Raw genomic sequence first — 9,091 nt, 5'->3', positions numbered from 1 at the left:
AAGTACAGTATGTGACACGGGCCTCCTTTGGTTCCCGGAACGTCAACTACATGAGCTGTGTGGCAACCGTGAAAAGGAGGCCGGACGAGAAAAGCGAAATCTGTCCCGTTGGCAACCCGGAGAGCTGGGTGCTCAGAGCTGCCTGAAGAAGGGTCCTGTTGCCCGTCTTGTAATCACCGTAGGAGTTCCCGGGGAGGCAAAGTGAGGAAGAGTGAGTTTTCTCGCAAGAACGAGGGGGTGTGGGCAGTTCCTCGCTAGGAGCTCATCCCAAAGCCTTCTTGGCTAGTGGTTCGGAAACCTGCCCGCATGCTGCCAAAGGAAAGTCCTCGAGAGCCGTGAAAAGTGTTGGGAGTGCAGCTCTGTCTGAGAAGCCTTAGTGAAGGTACTGCTTTAACACTGGTAGGCCTCTCAGGACTGCAGGGTCTCTCGCGCCTGGACCCAGGTCATGGAAGAACACGGTGTAACCAAAGTGTCAACTGCGGCTTCTGAGTGAGCTCCAGCCACATGGGTCGTTGGCCTCCACTCTGTGCATGCAGAGGGCAGGGCAACACACGGCCTGCTCCGGCGGAGAGCCAGACCTCCACCTCTGGAAACCAGTCTTGGTAACAGAGTGGGGGCCGGTGTCATGAGCAATGCATGTCACACTCCCGGCTTAGATATTAGCTGCCCTGAATCATATCCGGAGAGTAACATTGATTGTATGAACTCAAAGCTGACGACCCTTCACCTCAAGCAGAAATGTGACTTTACAACCAGTCTGATATGATGGACCCCTCTCCCGAAGCACTGCTGGGCGATTGAAAGTTCCAAAGTCGACATCGCCTGACTGAAGCACTGTGGTGACTAGGCACGTCACCTCGCGCAGAACCTCTGCTTACAAAAGGGTCCTCACAGGAGCGCCTAGTGTGTCGCATGGCTCTCTCGTAGCTGGGCAGAAGGTGCTGCTCCACAGGCTGGCTTTGCACGTAGAAACTGGATCCTGAGGGCTAAAGCATTCTTTGCCCCTTTGGAAGCAGGAGGCTTGGGGCGAGAAAACTGAACGAAAGGCACGGGGTGGCGCCCATGTTGGACACCCTGCAGGAATTGCCCGGGAGGACGAGTGAGTTTTCTCGAAAGAAACAGTGCGCCTGCCGTTCCTTGCCAGGAGCTCATGCAGCAGACTGCTTCAGCTAAGGCGAATGTCGACTGAGCGGCACACTCAAAGTAAGGGGCAGTGTTTCCATCAGCAAAGTTGGTGGTCACAAGTAGACCCGAGGCTTTCACCACTGAAGTGCTGTAATGCTGGTGTGCCTTTCACATATCTGAGGACGCTCACGTCTGCACCAGTTTCCGAGGAAAATCACTGTGTACCCAAAGTGTCATCTGTGCCTTCTGAGCAACCTCATGCCTCATGATGGTCTTTGGGCTCTACTGTTGGTATGCAGAAGGCCAGGCAGCAATGTGTTTCCTCCATCGGGGAGCCAGATAGCCACAGCATGGAAGAATCCTCAGGACGAGTTTTCTCCCTGGTCTTCTGGGCAATGCAAGGGGACCCCAGTTTGTAAACCTGAGCTGCACTGGAACAAACACCGCCATGGCAAGTGTTCTCAGAATTCATAGCTGACGTCTTCCCCTCGCATGCATCACGTCGACTTCAGATCCAGCTGGAGACATGTGCTCTCAGCCTTTGAAGACTGTCAGGCCTTTGCAAGATCCACGGTGATGTAGGTGAAACTAGATCATTCACTGGCTCACACCATTCACCTCAGGAGGACTCCTGCTTGCCAAAGTGTTTTCATGGAAGGGCACATGTGTGTGGCATGTCTCTTTCACCTGCTTGTGGACTTCAGGTACATGAGCTAGGTGTCAACCGTGAAAGTGGAGAGGGACGGGAACAGCACAATTTGCCCCAGTGACAAAGCGGAGAGATGTGTCCTCAGAGCTGCCTGAGAAACAGTCCTGTTGCCGGTCTTCTATTCACCCCAGGATTACCCTGAGAGGTAACCTGAGGCCGAGTGAATTTTCTTGGAAGAACCGGAGTGCGTGCCGTTCCTTGCTAGGTTCTCATCCCAAAGCCTTCTTGGCTAGTCATAAGGAAACTTGCCCGCGTGTTGCAAGGAAAGTCCGTGTTTTGGATGATCAGTGCTTCATGAAAAGCACTGTGGTCGCCAACTTTCTCAACCCTGCAGGAATACCCGGGGAGGAACGGAGACTTTGCCCAAAGAAACAGAGTGCTTGCAATGCCTTGCTAGGAGCACATCCAGCACAGGACTTTATCTATGGCGAATGTCAGCCGAGCGCCAGAGTCAAAGTAAGGTGCAGTGTTTCCACCAGCAGAGTCGCAGTCAGCAGTTTCAAAGAGGCCTTCCCCACTAAAGTGCTGTAAATGCGGGTGTGCCTTTCAAAGTCTGAGGATGCGAGCGTCTGCACCGTATTCCAAGGAAGGTCCCTGTGTACCAAAAGTGGCATCTGTGCCTGCTGAGCACCATCCAGCCACATGGGTCTTTGGACTCTACTGTTTTGTATGCAGGAGGCTGGGCAACAACGTTTTTCCTCCATGGGAGAGCTAGATTTGGAGAGCTTAGAGGAAGCCTGAAGAACACGTTGATACCGGGGCTTCTGGGCAATGCAAGGGGGCCTCATTTTGTAACCCTGAGCTGCTTTTGGAAAACCACCGTGCTTACACGGTGAGTTCTCGGAATTCATACCTGACCTCTTGCTCCCTGAAGCAGCACCAGGACTTTACCTCTAGAGGGAGAAATAGGCAGTCGTCCTCTGAAGGTGGCTAGGCCTTCGGGAGATGTACCATGACCTAGGCGAAACGAAGGCGTTCACTGGCTCGCGCAATTTACTTCAGGAGGAACACTGGCTTTCCAAAGCGCTTTCAGCGAAGAAGTACAGTATGTGACACGGGCCTCCTTTGGTTCCCGGAACGTCAACTACATGAGCTGTGTGGCAACCGTGAAAAGGAGGCCGGACGAGAAAAGCGAAATCTGTCCCGTTGGCAACCCGGAGAGCTGGGTGCTCAGAGCTGCCTGAAGAAGGGTCCTGTTGCCCGTCTTGTAATCACCGTAGGAGTTCCCGGGGAGGCAAAGTGAGGAAGAGTGAGTTTTCTCGCAAGAACGAGGGGGTGTGGGCAGTTCCTCGCTAGGAGCTCATCCCAAAGCCTTCTTGGCTAGTGGTTCGGAAACCTGCCCGCATGCTGCCAAAGGAAAGTCCTCGAGAGCCGTGAAAAGTGTTGGGAGTGCAGCTCTGTCTGAGAAGCCTTAGTGAAGGTACTGCTTTAACACTGGTAGGCCTCTCAGGACTGCAGGGTCTCTCGCGCCTGGACCCAGGTCATGGAAGAACACGGTGTACCCAAAGTGTCAACTGCGGCTTCTGAGTGAGCTCCAGCCACATGGGTCGTTGGCCTCCACTCTGTGCATGCAGAGGGCAGGGCAACACACGGCCTGCTCCGGCGGAGAGCCAGACCTCCACCTCTGGAAACCAGTCTTGGTAACAGAGTGGGGGCCGGTGTCATGAGCAATGCATGTCACACTCCCGGCTTAGATATTAGCTGCCCTGAATCATATCCGGAGAGTAACATTGATTGTATGAACTCAAAGCTGACGACCCTTCACCTCAAGCAGAAATGTGACTTTACAACCAGTCTGATATGATGGACCCCTCTCCCGAAGCACTGCTGGGCGATTGAAAGTTCCAAAGTCGACATCGCCTGACTGAAGCACTGTGGTGACTAGGCACGTCACCTCGCGCAGAACCTCTGCTTACAAAAGGGTCCTCACAGGAGCGCCTAGTGTGTCGCATGGCTCTCTCGTAGCTGGGCAGAAGGTGCTGCTCCACAGGCTGGCTTTGCACGTAGAAACTGGATCCTGAGGGCTAAAGCATTCTTTGCCCCTTTGGAAGCAGGAGGCTTGGGGCGAGAAAACTGAACGAAAGGCACGGGGTGGCGCCCATGATGGACACCCTGCAGGAATTGCCCGGGAGGAAGAGTGAGTTTTCTCGAAAGAAACAGTGCGCCTGCCGTTCCTTGCCAGGAGCTCATGCAGCAGACTGCTTCAGCTAAGGCGAATGTCGACTGAGCGGCACACTCAAAGTAAGGGGCAGTGTTTCCATCAGCAAAGTTGGTGGTCACAAGTAGACCCGAGGCTTTCACCACTGAAGTGCTGTAATGCTGGTGTGCCTTTCACATATCTGAGGACGCTCACGTCTGCACCAGTTTCCGAGGAAAATCACTGTGTACCCAAAGTGTCATCTGTGCCTTCTGAGCAACCTCATGCCTCATGATGGTCTTTGGGCTCTACTGTTGGTATGCAGAAGGCCAGGCAGCAATGTGTTTCCTCCATCGGGGAGCCAGATAGCCACAGCATGGAAGAATCCTCAGGACGAGTTTTCTCCCTGGTCTTCTGGGCAATGCAAGGGGACCCCAGTTTGTAAACCTGAGCTGCACTGGAACAAACACCGCCATGGCAAGTGTTCTCAGAATTCATAGCTGACGTCTTCCCCTCGCATGCATCACGTCGACTTCAGATCCAGCTGGAGACATGTGCTCTCAGCCTTTGAAGACTGTCAGGCCTTTGCAAGATCCACGGTGATGTAGGTGAAACTAGATCATTCACTGGCTCACACCATTCACCTCAGGAGGACTCCTGCTTGCCAAAGTGTTTTCATGGAAGGGCACATGTGTGTGGCATGTCTCTTTCACCTGCTTGTGGACTTCAGGTACATGAGCTAGGTGTCAACCGTGAAAGTGGAGAGGGACGGGAACAGCACAATTTGCCCCAGTGACAAAGCAGAGAGATGTGTCCTCAGAGCTGCCTGAGAAACAGTCCTGTTGCCGGTCTTCTATTCACCCCAGGATTACCCTGAGAGGTAACCTGAGGCCGAGTGAATTTTCTTGGAAGAACCGGAGTGCGTGCCGTTCCTTGCTAGGTTCTCATCCCAAAGCCTTCTTGGCTAGTCATAAGGAAACTTGCCCGCGTGTTGCAAGGAAAGTCCGTGTTTTGGATGATCAGTGCTTCATGAAAAGCACTGTGGTCGCCAACTTTCTCAACCCTGCAGGAATACCCGGGGAGGAACGGAGACTTTGCCCAAAGAAACAGAGTGCTTGCAATGCCTTGCTAGGAGCACATCCAGCACAGGACTTTATCTATGGCGAATGTCAGCCGAGCGCCAGAGTCAAAGTAAGGTGCAGTGTTTCCACCAGCAGAGTCGCAGTCAGCAGTTTCAAAGAGGCCTTCCCCACTAAAGTGCTGTAAATGCGGGTGTGCCTTTCAAAGTCTGAGGATGCGAGCGTCTGCACCGTATTCCAAGGAAGGTCCCTGTGTACCAAAAGTGGCATCTGTGCCTGCTGAGCACCATCCAGCCACATGGGTCTTTGGACTCTACTGTTTTGTATGCAGGAGGCTGGGCAACAACGTTTTTCCTCCATGGGAGAGCTAGATTTGGAGAGCTTAGAGGAAGCCTGAAGAACACGTTGATACCGGGGCTTCTGGGCAATGCAAGGGGGCCTCATTTTGTAACCCTGAGCTGCTTTTGGAAAACCACCGTGCTTACACGGTGAGTTCTCGGAATTCATACCTGACCTCTTGCTCCCTGAAGCAGCACCAGGACTTTACCTCTAGAGGGAGAAATAGGCAGTCGTCCTCTGAAGGTGGCTAGGCCTTTGGGAGATGTACCATGACCTAGGCGAAACGAAGGCGTTCACTGGCTCGCGCAATTTACTTCAGGAGGAACACTGGCTTTCCAAAGCGCTTTCAGCGAAGAAGTACAGTATGTGACACGGGCCTCCTTTGGTTCCCGGAACGTCAACTACATGAGCTGTGTGGCAACCGTGAAAAGGAGGCCGGACGAGAAAAGCGAAATCTGTCCCGTTGGCAACCCGGAGAGCTGGGTGCTCAGAGCTGCCTGAAAAAGGGTCCTGTTGCCCGTCTTGTACTCACCGTAGGAGTTCCCGGGGAGGCAAAGTGAGGAAGAGTGAGTTTTCTCGCAAGAACGAGGGGGTGTGGGCAGTTCCTCGCTAGGAGCTCATCCCAAAGCCTTCTTGGCTAGTGGTTCGGAAACCTGCCCGCATGCTGCCAAAGGAAAGTCCTCGAGAGCCGTGAAAAGTGTTGGGAGTGCAGCTCTGTCTGAGAAGCCTTAGTGAAGGTACTGCTTTAACACTGGTAGGCCTCTCAGGACTGCAGGGTCTCTCGCGCCTGGACCCAGGTCATGGAAGAACACGGTGTACCCAAAGTGTCAACTGCGGCTTCTGAGTGAGCTCCAGCCACATGGGTCGTTGGCCTCCACTCTGTGCATGCAGAGGGCAGGGCAACACACGGCCTGCTCCGGCGGAGAGCCAGACCTCCACCTCTGGAAACCAGTCTTGGTAACAGAGTGGGGGCCGGTGTCATGAGCAATGCATGTCACACTCCCGGCTTAGATATTAGCTGCCCTGAATCCTATCCGGAGAGTAACATTGATTGTATGAACTCAAAGCTGACGACCCTTCACCTCAAGCAGAAATGTGACTTTACAACCAGTCTGATATGATGGACCCCTCTCCCGAAGCACTGCTGGGCGATTGAAAGTTCCAAAGTCGACATCGCCTGACTGAAGCACTGTGGTGACTAGGCACGCCACCTGGCGCAGAACCTCTGCTTACAAAAGGGTCCTCACAGGAGCGCCTAGTGTGTCGCATGGCTCTCTCGTAGCTGGGCAGAAGGTGCTGCTCCACAGGCTGGGTTTGCACGTAGAAACTGGATCCTGAGGGCTAAAGCATTCTTTGCCCCTTTGGAAGCAGGAGGCTTGGGGCGAGAAAACTGAACGAAAGGCACGGGGTGGCGCCCATGTTGGACACCCTGCAGGAATTGCCCGGGAGGACGAGTGAGTTTTCTCGAAAGAAACAGTGCGCCTGCCGTTCCTTGCCAGGAGCTCATGCAGCAGACTGCTTCAGCTAAGGCGAATGTCGACTGAGCGGCACACTCAAAGTAAGGGGCAGTGTTTCCATCAGCAAAGTTGGTGGTCACAAGTAGACCCGAGGCTTTCACCACTGAAGGGCTGTAATGCTGGTGTGCCTTTCACATATCTGAGGACGCTCACGTCTGCACCAGTTTCCGAGGAAAATCACTGTGTACCCAAAGTGTCATCTGTGCCTTCTGAGCAACCTCATGCCTCATGATGGTCTTTGGGCTCTACTGTTGGTATGCAGAAGGCCAGGCAGCAATGTGTTTCCTCCATCGGGGAGCCAGATAGCCACAGCATGGAAGAATCCTCAGGACGAGTTTTCTCCCTGGTCTTCTGGGCAATGCAAGGGGACCCCAGTTTGTAAACCTGAGCTGCACTGGAACAAACACCGCCATGGCAAGTGTTCTCAGAATTCATAGCTGACGTCTTCCCCTCGCATGCATCACGTCGACTTCAGATCCAGCTGGAGACATGTGCTCTCAGCCTTTGAAGACTGTCAGGCCTTTGCAAGATCCACGGTGATGTAGGTGAAACTAGATCATTCACTGGCTCACACCATTCACCTCAGGAGGACTCCTGCTTGCCAAAGTGTTTTCATGGAAGGGCACATGTGTGTGGCATGTCTCTTTCACCTGCTTGTGGACTTCAGGTACATGAGCTAGGTGTCAACCGTGAAAGTGGAGAGGGACGGGAACAGCACAATTTGCCCCAGTGACAAAGCAGAGAGATGTGTCCTCAGAGCTGCCTGAGAAACAGTCCTGTTGCCGGTCTTCTATTCACCCCAGGATTACCCTGAGAGGTAACCTGAGGCCGAGTGAATTTTCTTGGAAGAACCGGAGTGCGTGCCGTTCCTTGCTAGGTTCTCATCCCAAAGCCTTCTTGGCTAGTCATAAGGAAACTTGCCCGCGTGTTGCAAGGAAAGTCCGTGTTTTGGATGATCAGTGCTTCATGAAAAGCACTGTGGTCGCCAACTTTCTCAACCCTGCAGGAATACCCGGGGAGGAACGGAGACTTTGCCCAAAGAAACAGAGTGCTTGCAATGCCTTGCTAGGAGCACATCCAGCACAGGACTTTATCTATGGCGAATGTCAGCCGAGCGCCAGAGTCAAAGTAAGGTGCAGTGTTTCCACCAGCAGAGTCGCAGTCAGCAGTTTCAAAGAGGCCTTCCCCACTAAAGTGCTGTAAATGCGGGTGTGCCTTTCAAAGTCTGAGGATGCGAGCGTCTGCACCGTATTCCAAGGAAGGTCCCTGTGTACCAAAAGTGGCATCTGTGCCTGCTGAGCACCATCCAGCCACATGGGTCTTTGGACTCTACTGTTTTGTATGCAGGAGGCTGGGCAACAACGTTTTTCCTCCATGGGAGAGCTAGATTTGGAGAGCTTAGAGGAAGCCTGAAGAACACGTTGATACCGGGGCTTCTGGGCAATGCAAGGGGGCCTCATTTTGTAACCCTGAGCTGCTTTTGGAAAACCACCGTGCTTACACGGTGAGTTCTCGGAATTCATACCTGACCTCTTGCTCCCTGAAGCAGCACCAGGACTTTACCTCTAGAGGGAGAAATAGGCAGTCGTCCTCTGAAGGTGGCTAGGCCTTTGGGAGATGTACCATGACCTAGGCGAAACGAAGGCGTTCACTGGCTCGCGCAATTTACTTCAGGAGGAACACTGGCTTTCCAAAGCGCTTTCAGCGAAGAAGTACAGTATGTGACACGGGCCTCCTTTGGTTCCCGGAACGTCAACTACATGAGCTGTGTGGCAACCGTGAAAAGGAGGCCGGACGAGAAAAGCGAAATCTGTCCCGTTGGCAACCCGGAGAGCTGGGTGCTCAGAGCTGCCTGAAGAAGGGTCCTGTTGCCCGTCTTGTAATCACCGTAGGAGTTCCCGGGGAGGCAAAGTGAGGAAGAGTGAGTTTTCTCGCAAGAACGAGGGGGTGTGGGCAGTTCCTCGCTAGGAGCTCATCCCAAAGCCTTCTTGGCTAGTGGTTCGGAAACCTGCCCGCATGTTGCCAAAGGAAAGTCCTCGAGAGCCGTGAAAAGTGTTGGGAGTGCAGCTCTGTCTGAGAAGCCTTAGTGAAGGTACTGCTTTAACACTGGTAGGCCTCTCAGGACTGCAGGGTCTCTCGCGCCTGGACCCAGGTCATGGAAGAACACGGTGTACCCAAAGTGTCA

This window comes from Eubalaena glacialis, chromosome 3, assembly GCF_028564815.1.
Source record: "Eubalaena glacialis isolate mEubGla1 chromosome 3, mEubGla1.1.hap2.+ XY, whole genome shotgun sequence".
Classification (NCBI taxonomy): Eukaryota; Metazoa; Chordata; class Mammalia; order Artiodactyla; family Balaenidae; genus Eubalaena; species Eubalaena glacialis.
This window is presented reverse-complemented; position numbering follows the sequence as displayed.